Here is a 15,723-nt window from a genome sequence, read left to right on the forward strand (position 1 = left end):
CTCATGCCTTCACTCCAGACTGTAAAGATGAGGTGCATTTTTGGACTACAACGGGAAGAATATTTGCTTCTATTTTTTCAGCTAATATTGCCGCTGCTAAAGCATTAGCCACGCTAAATGGTCTGGGCTGTTGGCTAGCAAAACAAACAAATGCCACCTCAGAGGCGTTGTCTCAACTACTGATGGATGTGGATTCAGTAAGGCATGCCACACTACAGAACAGAGCAGCAATTGATTTTTTGTTATTAGCACAAGGGCACGGGTGTGAAGAGTTTGAAGGTATGTGCTGCATGAATTTATCAGACCACTCAGTGTCTATACATAAGCAGCTACAGACACTGCATACGCTGACTAATCATTTGCAAGTAAATTCTGGCTTTGGTCTTGACGACTGGCTTAAAGGCCTGGGTTTAGGCCCATGGCTTACTTCTCTGCTACAGCATCTGATCACAATTGGCCTGGTACTGATGGCCATTATATTAATAGTTCCTTGCCTCTTTAAATGCCTGCAAAAAGCACTAATCAGAATGATTGCCTCAGACTACAATGCCTTCTTAGTTGCCCAAAAAGAAAACGGGGGAGATGTGGAGATGGTCTGTGTAAGTGTAGAGAGTGTTTGTGCAGAGTGGCTTCGTGAGAAAGGACATGATGAGATTCCATTAGTTAAATTGTAAGAGAAGGTATGTGGCTAGTGGCAACAATGAAAAGATATCAGGATGTGAAAGACAGGGTATGTAGCTAAGGACAAAATATGTAGCGAGAAACAAGGACGGTCCAAAGGGAAAAACAAAATGTGTAGCAATGTGTAGGCATAGCTATGAAGAAAAGTAACCATAAGACTAACCATAAAGGTCAAATGAAGTAATGTATAACCCACCAATCTTGAGCTTTACTTTTGCAATATGTATGAGCTTATTACTGACTGTATAAACAAGATGTTGTTACACCTAATAAACTGAGGCCTGCTGACCATGATATATGAGGCACGTCTCCCGCGGTCTATTCCAACACTTATTTACAGTAAGGATACTGGAGTTCTAGAACAGGTTGCCCAGAGAGGCTGTGGAGTCTTTTACTTTGGAGATTTTCAAGACCAACCTGGATGCCTATCTGTGTAACATATTGTAGGATACCTGCTTTAGCAGGAGGTTTGAACTCGGTGATCTTTTAAGGTCCCTTCTGACCCCTGTGATTCTGTAACAGATACAAAGAGCACATTAGCACTATTTGATAGAGTAAATTCTGAGCTACAAAATGTTATCTTTTTAACATTTACCACCATTAGATTTACATTTTTCACCAGGTATGAAGAAGAGCTTTCATGCCATGCTCATAAAAATCTGCATGGCTGTCTAGAACTTCACATATATTTTATGTCACTGTCAACTCTGCTAAAATGCACCACTCACCTCCTCACTGTACTAACACCCATTGTTTGATCTTCATAAATGTTCATCAAACATCAAAAAATGTCAATGAACACAGTTTTTTTCTGCATGGAGAAATTCAGTTCCGCATATTTGTTTCATACATACTTTCATGTCAGATGCCATGTGTCAGAGTGCTGCCATCTGTCACATGGCAACAAAATATAACGGGATGTTGGTGGGAAGCTTCAACTTCTACTGCCATGCCACAAATATCTGTATCTGCCATTGTGGGACAGTATCATAAAATAGGAGGCATTAATTTTGAATCAGCTCTCATATAAAGCAGTAATGTGAATTATAGTCACCAAACCTTTGAAAAACTAGTGACATAATACAGAATATGGAAACTTGTGGAAAGGGATGTTCATTGCTGCCAAAGTCTTCAAAACAAAACAGATTATTTGCCAGTGTAGAAGTCACAGCTGAAGTCACTGGTTTGCACATACAAAGCTTTAAAAAGTAACACAACAGGAGAAAGGCTGTTCTTACTGATCTGTAGAGGGACTTTCACTTAATAAATAAATACTGAAGTGTCTAATACCAGATGTTTTTCCCAGATCTCCCTAAGCTGATGCAATTGCATTAACAATCCATGTGTAGTGCAGTGGGAGGTCAGTATAGTTTCCTGTAAACATCAGCTATTCTAAAGCAAAAATAATTTACAGGATAAGAGGAGAAATGCAGACTTTCTTCCACTGTCTTCACTACTGAAGTTATACTTAGCACTGAAAGAAGGGAATCAAAAACATTCTATGCTACAAGTATTAGTTTCCTCTTTATTTCATAAAAAGGTGTGGACATCGAATGGCAACAGCCGTGACCCTTTTTCTCTCATCACATGCCTATTAAAATCTGTGTGATAACAGCCCCTAATATAAGACAACAGCTACATTTTGCTGACTGCATGAATCTGCAATTTGTTCTGGCTCACATGCATTCCTACGAGTCCCACTGTGGCTATTTTCACATTGCCAAATACACAAAAGAGAATGAACCTATGTCTAGCCCCAGCTATTTCTGTACTGCTCAGCAAAGAAGGAAAATGTGGCCCCAAAAGGTGACTTAGAGACATTTTCTGAAATCCAGCAGAGTCGTAAAAGTGTCTTGTTTGTTTGTTTTTAATTCAAAACTCACCACATATCTTATCTGAGGTACAATGAACAGACTTCTTTTCATGGTAAGTAATGTTACCAGAAGTCATTGAGGTCAAATCTTTCTGAGCACTCAGAACATTACTGAACAGCAGTTTCCCACTGCTAAGGGGGGATAAACTGTTTTATATACTAAAATGTATTATTTTTTTCTTCCCATATTGTATTAACAAACCCATTATGAAAGAACACTGAACAATTTGTGGGATTTTTTTGTGATTTTGTTTTCTTTTGTTTAGTTTTTTCTGCATCCCACTACCAGTTTTCAGCAACTCCACATCCTTGGTCTAAGCAAACCAAAAGCTTCTCCCTTGATCATCACAAAGTGAACTCCACCTAATGGAGTTGATGAAGGAAAGCTTTCTATAATGGTGCCGCATCAGAATAATAAATATAAGAACCATTTTTAATTAAACATTTGTTTGACTTTTGCTTGGAAGAGGATATGGTGAATATCAGTAAGTCCTTATGAAATTTAAATGAATTGAGACTGTGCAACAGTAAGGATTCCCGTTTGTGCTGCTGGCAGTGTTCTTAAGAGTAAACACATGCCATGAACTATTTTAGAGACATGCAAAATTACTTAAATTACCTGAAGGAAATGAAATAGATAAAATATTAATCTAAACTTTCCTTCGTTTTATTACTCCAGTGAACAGTCATTTCACTAGTGTTTTCATAATCTGCAATAATTGCCAGTCCATAAATTTTCACTTGAACAATTTTAAATAATAAGTGTTAGTTCTCAAATCAAGATTTTTTTTCCCAGTGGAGCTCTCTAATTAGCAATATATATCTTATAGTTGGGGAAATGTGCCAGCATGACTTGCAAACAGAAAACAAAAAAAAATGTTCTTAATAATAATTGATGAGTATAATATGTGCATTGTACACATATTTGTTTCACAGTGATGCACATTTTAAAAAGATTAAGAATCAATCATAGAATCATAGAATCATTTAGGTTAGAAAAGATTTCTAAGATCACGAAGTCCAACCATAATATGATGGAAGGAGATCAATGACAAGTGGTGTCCCTCTGGGATCAATACTAGGACCAGTGCAGTTTAGTATCTTCATCAGTAAGACTGGCAATGGGATCAAGTGCACACTCAGTGAGTTCAGATGGCACAAAGCTGTGTGGTGTGGTCAACATGCCAAAGGGATGGAATACCATCCAGAGACCCAGACAGACTTGAGCAGTGGGTACAGGAGAACATCATGAGGTTCAACAAATACAAGTGCAAGGTTTTATTCCTGGATTGTGGCAACCCTCCCTATCAGGATGGGTGACAAAAGGATTGAGCACAACCTTGCCAAAAAGGACTTGGGGATACTTGTAGATGAAAGTGATCCAACAATCAGCCCTCACAGCCCAGAAAGCCAACCATATCTTGGGCTGCATCAAAAGAAGTGTGGTCAACAGCTTGAGGCAGGTGATCGTGTCCCTCTGATCTTTGCTAGTGAGGCCTCACCTGGAGTACTATGTCCGGACGTGGAGTCCTCAGTACAGGAGACACATGTAGCTATGACTGATGGCCTTACAGCAATAAAAAACAAAATAGGTCATAACAACAACAATCAGTAAGAAAATAATAGAACAACAACAACAACAGGGGTTACTGAACTAAGATAATACCACTCTTTCTATTTCCAGTTCCAAGGTACCATTTAGAAACCACAGATTCCTAACATCCTGTTTAATCTACCCATACTCTCTAATTATGAACATGTGTATTCTTCCACTTGAATTCCATAAGTATTTTTTAAATGTGTAAATATGCATCTCACTACACAGTTTCTTGTAATCTGATGTTTACGTGTACCCTATGTGCAATGTGATGTAACATAAATTAGGACTTCTATAGTCAAATGCTGTTCCTGTTATTCATTTGGCTTAGTACTGTTGCAGCTATCTTGAGACATCTAACTACTGCATATGAAGCTGTACACTATCAGATAAAGAGCTGTATGACTTATATAATTGCAGCTGACTGCATCTTTTTTCTTTAATTGAACTAATCTTCATTGGAAAATGTCAATTTCCAGTGGAAAACATGAGCCTGACAATATCCATTAACCCAATGTTTGAGAGACTCTTTAATATACAATCTATAAAAAGCAACTTCAAAGGGGAAATTATGATCTCTTATTTATATCTGTGGTGGAAAATGTAAAAAGTAACAGGCTTAAATTAAGAAGAAATTTACATTTAAGTGGTAGGAAAATTGACTAATTATAACAATATTGTTCAGAAGTTACCTACCTGAAAATGCTGAACAGGCTTTTGTCATTTCATACCTTTTAAAAGAAACTGGAAGATAATTTGTCAAGTTTGCTCCTATTATAAGGTAGAGGATAGAGAGGATGATTCATCAAAAGCTCTTTCCTTTATGGATACTTTATTGTATATGTGAAAAAAAAGAAGGAATATATGACATAAATATGTACAATGAAAATGAGGAATCTGTTTATTATCCAAGGAAGGAAGAACAGTTTGGGGAACAAATAATTATCCTAGCCTTACAGAGCCACCTATAGTTTTAAATTCTTGGCACAAGTGAGCATTTGCATTCAGGAATGGGGCACCTCAGATGTTTTCATTAGGTTATGGAGCAGATACTTACTGTAGTACTTGCAACATTACCAATGTGGTACAACATATAGCACAGAGCTTGAAACTGCTGATATCTGTGGTGAATTTACCCTTACATCTGGTGACTCATAGTGATACAAAATGAAAAAGTTTCATTATGATTTTTACTTTTGTGCACTCTGTAATCTGTGGCTACAAATGTTTATTCATCTATAAAGATAAAAAAATAAACCATTTTTTTTAATCTACTTTTTTTTCTTGTATTTTTCATGAGTTGCAGAAAAAATAGTCAACTTAATTTCAAAATATTCACTACATTGACCACCGATTTCTTGGAGATTAGATGACAAGACATTCAATAATAATAATACATGAACTACAAAAAAACCATAACAACAAAAAACCAACTAATTAATTATATCATCATATTAATCATTTCATGACTCTAACAACTGCATAAAAGAAAGTTTGTTTCCCATCATTTATTTATTTATTTATTTATACATTAATCACTTAAAAAAGATTGCATGGAGCATGGTAAAAAGTTTTAATGAACTCTTTCATAAAAATAATATGAAAGAAAGAAAGAAAGAAAGAAAGAAAGAAAGAAAGAAAGAAAGAAAGAAAGAAAGAAAGAAAGAAAGAAAGAAAGAAAGAAAGAAAGAAAGAAAGAAAGAAAGAAAGAAAGAAAGAAAGAAAGAAAGAAAGAAAGAAAGAAAGAAAGAAAGAGAGAAAGAGAGAAAGAGAGAAAGGGAGGAAGGGAGGAAGGGAGGAAGGGAGGAAGGGAGGAAGGGAGGAAGGGAGGAAGGGAGGAAGGGAGGAAGGGAGGAAGGGAGGAAGGGAGGAAGGGAGGAAGGCAGGAAGGCAGGAAGGCAGGAAGGAAGGAAGGAAGGAAGGAAGGAAGGAAGGAAGGAAGGAAGGAAGGAAGGAAGGAAGGAAGGAAGGAAGGAAGGAAGGAAGGAAGGAAGGAAGGAAGGAAGGAAGGAAGAAAAATGAATTTTTAGCACAGAACACATTCAGTCTTGGTGGGAAGTATAGTCTAATAAAAATAAAAATAAAAATAAAAATAAAAATAAAAATAAAAATAAAAATAAAAATAAAAATAAAAACAAAAACAAAAATAAAAATAAAAATAAAAATAAAAATAAAAATAAAAATAAAAATAAAAATAAAAATAAAAATAAAAATAAAAATAAAAATAAAAATAAAAATAAAAATAAAAATAAAAATAAAAAGTAAGAAGAATCAGCATGAAGTTTGATTGTAGTGGTATCACAGAATCATAGGGGCTGGAAGGGGCCTCTAGAGATTGTCTAATCCAGCCCCTGCTAAGGATGGTTGGCTAGATTAAGTATTATAAAATGAAACAAAAATGTAATAAAGTGTTTTCAGCAGGAACCTTCTATGGGGAAATATATTGAATTTCACCTGCTTTATCCACTGGTAAACAGACGCTGGTGACCTGACTTCCTGCATTTTATTTATGACAGCTATGAAACTCTGAAATGTGCCAGCAATTATGGTCATGAAAAAGGAGAAAAATGATAAAAGTGTGGGAGGACATGTTATCTCAAGAATGTATTTTCACAGTTCTAAGTGCATAACATAATTTCTAGCTGAGTATGGCCTTGTATTTTCAACATTAGAATGAAACAAAGAAACAGAAAAACTTATTTCACCTCTGGTGAACTCTTATCTATTTCCAATCTAGGATTTTTACAAGTAGCTGCAAACCCAAAACTGTGATAAAGCATATAATCAAAATTTGTTTGTTGAGAAAAAGTCCTCATAATCTGCTTTGTCTTCTCTGCCACAGTTTTAATTATTTTTAGCAAATCTGTATCCCACAGAAGGGCAGCACTCCATTCACTGAAGGTGCCTTTACAGTCCTGTTGAAATAGAAGGGCTGCTCTGAAAGTAATGCCTTCTGGTTCATTATGCCAGCCCAAAGGCAGATGTTGTATAGCAGTAGAAGTTGAACCTTCCCAGCAATATCCCAGTACATACCGTTGCTGTACATCAGATGGAAGCAGAAGGGCAGTCTGACAATTTATGTTTGGCATGGAGGATTGCATGAAGCTAAGAGGTGGAACTGAATTCCTCCATGTGGAAACAACTGTACCCATTGACATTCACAGAAGTTTGCTGAACACTGACAGAGAACAAACAGTGGGTGTGAGCACAGTGAGGCAGTGGGTGGTGTATTTCAGCAATGGCAACAGCAACAGTGGGTCCACAAGTGCAGACTTTTTCAAACATGGCATATAGACACTGGTGCTTCGCTGGTGAAAGTGTAAAGCTATTGGTGGTGATTGTTTTGCCATTCAGAATTTGCTCTATCAAATAGTGTTTTCTTTGTATCTGTTGTAGTTTCCATGGACATAATTACTTTCAGGGATACCTGTATGCTTTTTAAATCTTATATGTGAGAGGGGATTTACTTTGCAAAAGTGTTCTCGGCCAGATCAGCTATTGCAACTGTGGCGATGTCATGCTGTTACAAACTTAAGATTTGTATCTGTACTACTATAGATATAATGCATAGAAACTTGTTTTTAAGTAGATTATAAATCTTATGTGATTTAATGTCACAAACTGAAGGCCTGACAGTCTGGTCCTGTATACCAGGTAAAGGTAGCCTGCAGCGCATCAGATAAGCATGTAATAAGATATAGGAAATACCTCCTGCATACACATTATTTTGAAAATAAATAAATAAATAAATAATCATATATTTATCAAAACATTGATTAATATAAATAGGTGAAGAAAGTGAAAAATTATTTGCATCAATACTGAGAAAAAAGAATTATCAGAATCAAATCCAGCAACTGGAAATTTTGAAGGAAAAAACAGCTCCACACAAAGGTTAGAAGTACTGCTGTGAGTAAACAGCACTGATGCATGTAACAGTGCAGTTTCACAGCAATTGATTATCTTTCTGCCTTTAAACAATACAAAGGCAATTTCATCCTAAAGAGTCGTCTTTTCCTGAATCAGTTTGCAATTTGGGATGCTCATGGCTTTTTTTTTTTTATAATCAAAGCATAACACCTTTCTTCAAGAAAAATGCAAGCACAAATCTGAGCAGAATATTGCATGGTATAGCAGCAAGTGATAAATCCTAGATCACAAGTATTTTTAATCTTTGGCAATTTTTCCACTTTTTAATAAGAAATGTAATAGCTTGCCATGGAAAGGAATCCAATTTTATTCTTGAAAACTGTCATAGCATATGTGGAGGAGCGTAGCTGTTAGGCAGTGCAGTGTTTGTTAGCTAATAGCAGCTGCACTGTAGTAGCTGTTAGAGAGGAAATAATAAAGCCTGGTTTCCTTCCCATTGTCACATCTTGCAAATGAAGGGAGGAAAGAGTTAACAGTTTCACAAATCCACCCAGTCAGATTAAGGTGAAACAATGTTCAAGATCCTTACTTAAGAGGAACAGAAACAAAATTAACAGGAGAATTCTACAAAACAGTTATCCTACAGTCATTGGCCCTCCCACAGTTATATCTACATAAGTTGTGTGAATTTATAGGAAATTCAAGTAATCCTTGTGTTACTTAACTACTTAAAGAGATCAAAAGGAAAAGAAGAGAAATGAAATGGGATATCTAGATCACCAGTCCTGGATCTAATGCCACTCCTTCCAGCAGGGGGTGCTCCTCATGAGGAAGAAAGGAAGCAGCAGCAGATGCGGGACAGAAGCATTGAGAAACAAAAAGTGCAAGCCAGTCTGCCAGCCCCCCCTCCCCATCCCAGTTCCTATTTATAGTACCAAAAAGAAAAAAGAAAGGATGCCCCAATCATCCCTCCCTCTCCCACCCCTGCTATAGATGTAGTTGGCCCCCGTTTTAGGTTTGGCTGAGTAGCTGGCCACCAGTCAAATCAAATAGGTTACATCGGACACCTCCCATGATCAGCAGCTCCTTTGGTATTGTTCTGGGCTCTTTCAGGAGTGACTGAGGCTTTCAGTCCCAAGCCTGTCCCTCACATCTAACTCCATCCCACATGAAATTCTATTCTAGTATTCTATTGCCCAGCAATAATCACAGCTTGTTCTTATTCCTTCATGACCTCTTGTTCATCCATGTTACTTCCATTCCCTCATACTCCTTCAAAGTCCCTCTCTACTCTTTCCCCTCATTATTAAGCTACTCCCTCTGTCCTTTTGCTCTCAGTTGGAAAACTACAGGCAAAAAGACAACCTAACCTTTAAGAAAACAGTGCTAAAAACTGTGCTCAATAAATCACTGGTCTGTGTGGCATAACATTTTGTAGGAAGTTGGACAAATTTGTACAAATTGCATTTTGAAAGACAGTGCTGGACTGGCAAAGGAAAAGTTTGTGTTATGCAGCAGCTTCTTTCTTTCCTTCACCTCCAAGATTCCCTGACAAATTACAATTATTGAAAAGAGATATGGAAATCTGAGTTACTCAAAAAGTCCAGGATGTACATCCAAGAGGCAGAAAAGGAATTAGTTATTTAAAATCAGAGTGTGAATCTGGAAAAATGGTCTGTCACCTCTGGGAAAATTTGTCAAATCCAAGAAGAAGAAATTCCACATTCTTGCAGCTGCTGATTGCTGTACGGTATCCTTTGGTGATGACCTGTATATGGAGCTGGAATGGAAAAATAATCTAAATCTTGTCATCCATTTTCCCAAATTAGGCTGTAGCCTGTGCTTTGTGCACTGAGCACCACACAGGAGTTTTGATTGCCCACAAGATGAGGAAAAAAATAAACAACCAAAAAACTAAAAAATATTGTGGTTTTATTTCTTCTTTAGTTTACACTATATGACTTTCTTGACACAGTACAAGTGGCTGGTTCCTGGGTCAGGATATCTGTGTTATTATTATTAATAATATTAACATTATTACTATTATACTTGATGAATCAATAGATGGCTGCTGTTCTCCTAACAAAGCCCAGCAGAATAATTTATTTCAAAAACCTCCATCATTCACTGGTACATGAGGGTGTTTAGCTATGTTTCCTGAATGAGGATTTATACCATAAATTATCCTTAAGAGTGTGATTTGTCCTTGGAGATGCTAGGACCTGCCAGTTTACCTCCTAGGAGCTCTTTATCTTGCCACACGTGCTAGATTTAGGTCTCTGCATATTTTTACAGTCTGGGGCAGGGTGGAAAATGATCATAAAATTCTGCAGCGGAGCATCCTGAGAATCCCCTGCAGAAATGTGTTTCATTTTACAAACAGCTTTGTTTTAAAGCCCTTTTACAAGGGAACAGCATAGCTAGATCTTTCTAATTTACATTTATCTTTTTTTTTTTTTTTTTTTTTTTTTTTTTTTTTTTTTTTTCTGCTGGCAACACTGAGCCAGATTCAGAAACTGCCAAGCAGACTTTGAAGGAAGAAGGGCCCAAGGACCATTTCACAGCACTATATTGAATGAATCATCCTTCATTTACATTGTAATATTTCCATATGGTGGGGGATAGTTCGTCACTACCTGTTATAATAGCAAAGCTCTAGGGTAATTCTATACACATTTTATTTTTGAAACATCTGTTGTACATTGATTTACAGCCTATTTGTGAGGCTTTTGACACACTTTGAGATCAGTTATCTTAATAGAATGCAAATGGTTTTCTCAGCATTTGTATATAGAAAATCTCCAAATCTCCTGTCAAGTATCAATTAATTACTTGCTTTATGCATTATTATTACTCAGTATTTACCTTTGGCAATAAGAATTGACTACATAAATACATTCACCTGCTGGATATATTGTAATGAACAAATATTTCACGTTGTAATTACTTGACAGTGGGAACCTAATCCATAAATTGCTTAAATTCTAGGAAATAGAGCTTTCATAAAGACTGTCACACTGTTCATTCAACACTGGGCTCCTGACTTGAAGTTCTCTTTTCTATTTTGTTTCATTGCTTGGTGGTTTCTATTTTGTTGTTGTTTTTAGTTTTATTTTATTTGGGCTGGGGTCTTTTTATTATTATTGTTTAATAAAAAAAAGCTAGAATGTTAAGTTAGTGAAGTTGCCCATACCTGACTCTCTATTAGGTCTTCAATTACTTGTGTTTCTTCTGCCAGCTTGTCTTTATGGCTAGTGATGCATCAAACATTACAAACTTTTTTTTCCCCCAAGTAGTTACATTTATGCAAAGTCTCATTCTTCAACTAATTGCTTCTGTCCCCAGTATGATGAATTGCTTGCCTTCTTTTTTCTTGTCTGCATCCTCTGACATAATGGTTTTTAGGCTATAATTAACCTAGAGATAGGGCATTTTTCATTACATTTTTCTCCATAGGTTTTCTCACGTTTGCTTTTCCACATTGTTATCCATGTTTTATACTTGTAAATATTCTTCACAGTTTTTGATGTCTTGCCCCCTTTATCTTCATGTTTTCTTTGTTATTCTCTGTGAACTATCTTTCTGTCTATTCCCCTTGTGTTTCCATAAATACAGGAACTTTTCTTTGCCCTGTGTCAGTAGGTTTTGGAGAACATCATTTGGGCACTCTCAGTTAACGTATGTTCACTTCTTACCTTACCGACAGTCATATCTATAGTTTGTCCATATTTATTTTTCCCCTTAGTTGTTCCTTTCAGAAAGCTATCCATTACAGACATATAAAACTGTGGACTGAACTTGTTCAGAAGTTCTGGGAAGAACGAATATTCCTCCACACAGACTGTTGTCACAAGAAACAACTTTGACAGTTGAAGCTAGTAGAGTTTAATATATTTTTCCTAAAGTAGGAAGACAAAACATGCAAAGCTGCAGCCAGAATGTTGTAAAAACGGTGACTTCAATCACCTTAAAAAATGTTCTGTGTCTACAGAGAACCTAAAAGGGTGAGGATGGCAGAAGAGAGCACCTGCTGAGATCCACAGCACATGGAAACACACAGGTGAACCAATAGATCTAGAAAGCAATCATTCAAAAAATATCACATGCAACTCCTTCAGGACATAGTCTAGACACTGAAGTGTTGGTAAATGACATTTTACTAGGAGAGTGGTTAGGCCCTGGAACAGGCTGCCCAGGGAGGTTGTGGATGCCCTGTCCCTGGAGGTGTTCAAGGCCAGATTGGATGGGGTCCTGGGCAACCTGATCTAGTAAATGTGGAAGTTTGGTGGTCCTGCCAGGCAGGGGAGTTGGAGTTTCATAATCCTTGAGGTCCCTTCCAATCTGGGTCATTCTGTGATTCTGTGATTCTGTGTGACATTCTAGGATTAAAAGTGTTAGAGACAGTTAAGAGAACTCAATCTCCTGGAAACTGTATTTCTACTGTTCCTGGGAAGAGAACATCTCCCAGCTACATAGGTCACCCTAAAAGTGATGTCTTGTATTTCTTTCCATGGCAATTACACCAAATATACAGAACACAATAACATTATTTGACAGAGGAAATTCTCAGCTACAAAATATTGCTTTTCATCTTGCTCATCACCTTGATTGATTGAGATAGTTTTTGTGGTGTGACAGCTGCGTATGGCTATCCAAAAAGTGGCTTATATTTCACATCACTGCCGCCAAACAGCATGTTTGGTTTCCATCAGTGTTCAGTAAATGTTGATTGATGTCAGTGGATGATTTATTTTATTTTATTTTATTTTATTTTCCTTATGGAGGTATTTAATGACTCTATTTTGTATGTACTTCAATGATAAACACAATTTGTCAGAGTGTCCCTCTTCTGTCTGTTGAACAGCAATAAAATGAAATCGAATATTGGCAGGAAAGTTCAAAATCTGCAGCCATACCAACATCAGCCTCTGATGTTGTGGGTCAACATAATAAAATAGGAGGTGTTAGTTTTGGAGCAGCCCTAGGATGTTTGCACTGCCTTGCTCCGTTACACTGATTACCAGTGAAAAGATGCTGAGACTGAAAGGCAGCAGGAAGCAACAAATAAAAAATTGCACAAGGCTAATGTCTGCTTCAACTTTTGATATGAAAGTGAGTCTTACTGCAGCACAAGTTTGAATCTTACTTGGAAACAGCTGAAAGAGTGAGGGCCCTTTTTTTGTTTGTTTGCTTCTTCCAAATAATTGAAAACTTCAGTAATATTTGGGTCTGGTTTTATCTAGCTCTGCATGTATTTCCTACCTTTGAAATGAATTTAACAATGCTTGTTACTCTGCTTGAGTTTTTCCGTAAGTTTATATCTCTGACAAAAACTACTGACTTTTAGCCAGTCAGCGGTCTATAAAAATGATACAAAATAGAGATGCATTAACTTCTTAAGGTGCTTTTTTTTTTGTTTTGTTTTGTTTTGTTGTTGTTTTTTTCCTTTTAACAACATTAAATGAGAAAATCCAAAGAATCTACAGTCATTCCAGAAAAATGTCTTTGTCTTGTTTTTTCCATTTGTCTTGGTTTTGTTTTTGTTTAGTTTTCAGTCAGCATTCTATCTTTATGATTTTAACATCACTCTACCTTCCTTAAAGTCAAACAAATACAAGTTAAGGTTAGAAAATGGTGGTTAAGCTGTTGAAAAATAATAATAATAATAGTATTTATATACTGTTGTCATGGAGTTATCTAGATCAATCTATGCCCGTTGGCCCCCTGGCCCCAAAAAATGGGAATGGAAAGGGGGAAGGGGTAGGGGGATGGCAGCTGAACTCAAGGAAATAAACAGAACTGTGGCAACAATCTAAGGAGGAAAATTTATTTTACTAACTACAGTACCAGAATGCAAAATAACACAATATAATAAAATCTAATAAAGGCTAATAAATCAAGTAAAATAAGAGTGAGAGAGTTTTCCAAAGACCAAGAAGCCTAAGTTGAAATTGAAGGAGCATGGCTTGGAAGCACACCCACACCCTCTGTCAGGTAGTGAGAGAGACTTCCATGATGTATTTCCCTCTCTGACCGTGAGGCCTCTGGGACGTGTAGTTCTTCTCTGTGCTTCACATGATGTTATGCTGTGGAACAACAACAGCAAAAATTACTAAACCATGACAGCTGTACACGAAAGCAGTGCCTGTTGTTTTATAACAAGCAGAACCCATTGGAACACTACCTCCAGAAACTCCAAATGGAAGTCCAGGTGCCAGTACATTTGAAGGTTCACTCCCATACTCACATTTGCCAATAGTACAGTGATCTTAAGCATCAAAGGTCATATTAAAGGTCTTGCTGAATTGCTATTTATTCCAGCTTCCAGGAATATCTATACAGAAAAGAATAAATTCAAGCCAGTGTTAACCTCACTGAGATTACACTGTCATTTTCAGATGTCTATGTATCTTTTGCCCTGTGATGCAAGTTTGATTGCTAAATTATATTTTTTTACAGGTGACTAGCTCATTCATGACACACAGTAGCACCTGGACATCTCTGAATTGTTTCTAACAATTGCAAAATGGAGATATTGACTTATAGAAGATGCTAGTGAATATTCCCTGGGTTGATTTTTGTTCGTTTGGTTTTTATTTATTTATTTATTTATTTTGTTGTTAAAGAGTTTTTGCCTACAGCATTTCTATATTATTTTCCAAGTTGGGGAAAGCCATCAACAGAGGACAGAATCTCCCAGAGATGCTGAGATGCCCCAGTGAGCAGGTAGGATCTTCAAGGTGTTGACACTTTTCATGTACTCCTCCAATGTGAGTCTAAGGCAGCTTCTCCAAGGAATCTGAAGCAGGTTTCCATATATGCAATTTGACAGCATTTTGAATGTCAGGATATTAGTGGCTCTGAAGGGAGATAAAATCTACTCTCTTTTTTTCTTTTTTAGCCTGCTTTACAGAAAATATTCATATTGTGGTCTCCAGCACAGACACCACTGTAAATCCTATTATGCTGCATTCTATCATGTTCTACTGTGTCTAAGCAGTTTATATTTATTTGTGAACATTCATATTGTAAATGTAAGAGAAAACGTATGCCCGTTATTTATACAAAATTCTAGTTAAAAATAACAAATATGAGTGTACTTTTCAGAATGAAAAGGGCAAGATGACCTTGATTTGTCTTGTGGGGGCTAAAACTTTGTGAGAACAGTTTTTTACCTGTAATTTAACTTACATTAAGATGTCTGACAAATCATAAGGAAAAATGACTAAGTTAAATTGCAGGCAGAAAAAGATTGTGGGCAGCAATGGCAAAAACAGCTCAGAAAGAAATTAAAAATGGCAACTATATATATATATATATATATACACACACAAAGCACTGATGATCTTTCCTTCTAGTCTCCAGAATATTTTGGCAGTTCAAAAGTTTACATTCTCTTTGAAGAAAAATAATAAGAATCCTAATAAGAAATGAGCTAAAACACAAAGAAATTGAGCCTAATTCTTCAACTCAAAGAGGAATGAATCCTGAGTACTTTTGTGGCTCTTGGAACTCTACCTCTGATATTCTTTTGAAAGGTTTTTAAAAATTTATTATTGGAAACTGAAAAAGAGTTTTCTTTTAAGCTACCTGAAGTTCAGAGGAATCAAGCAGAGAAAACACAGTGTTCAGCAGCATTAGCCCTTTCAGAGCTAATGGTAATTAGTGACTGGTGTCTGGGGATGTACCCGGGGTACCACAG

Source organism: Excalfactoria chinensis, chromosome 3 (assembly GCF_039878825.1).
Source record: "Excalfactoria chinensis isolate bCotChi1 chromosome 3, bCotChi1.hap2, whole genome shotgun sequence".
Taxonomy (NCBI): Eukaryota; Metazoa; Chordata; class Aves; order Galliformes; family Phasianidae; genus Excalfactoria; species Excalfactoria chinensis.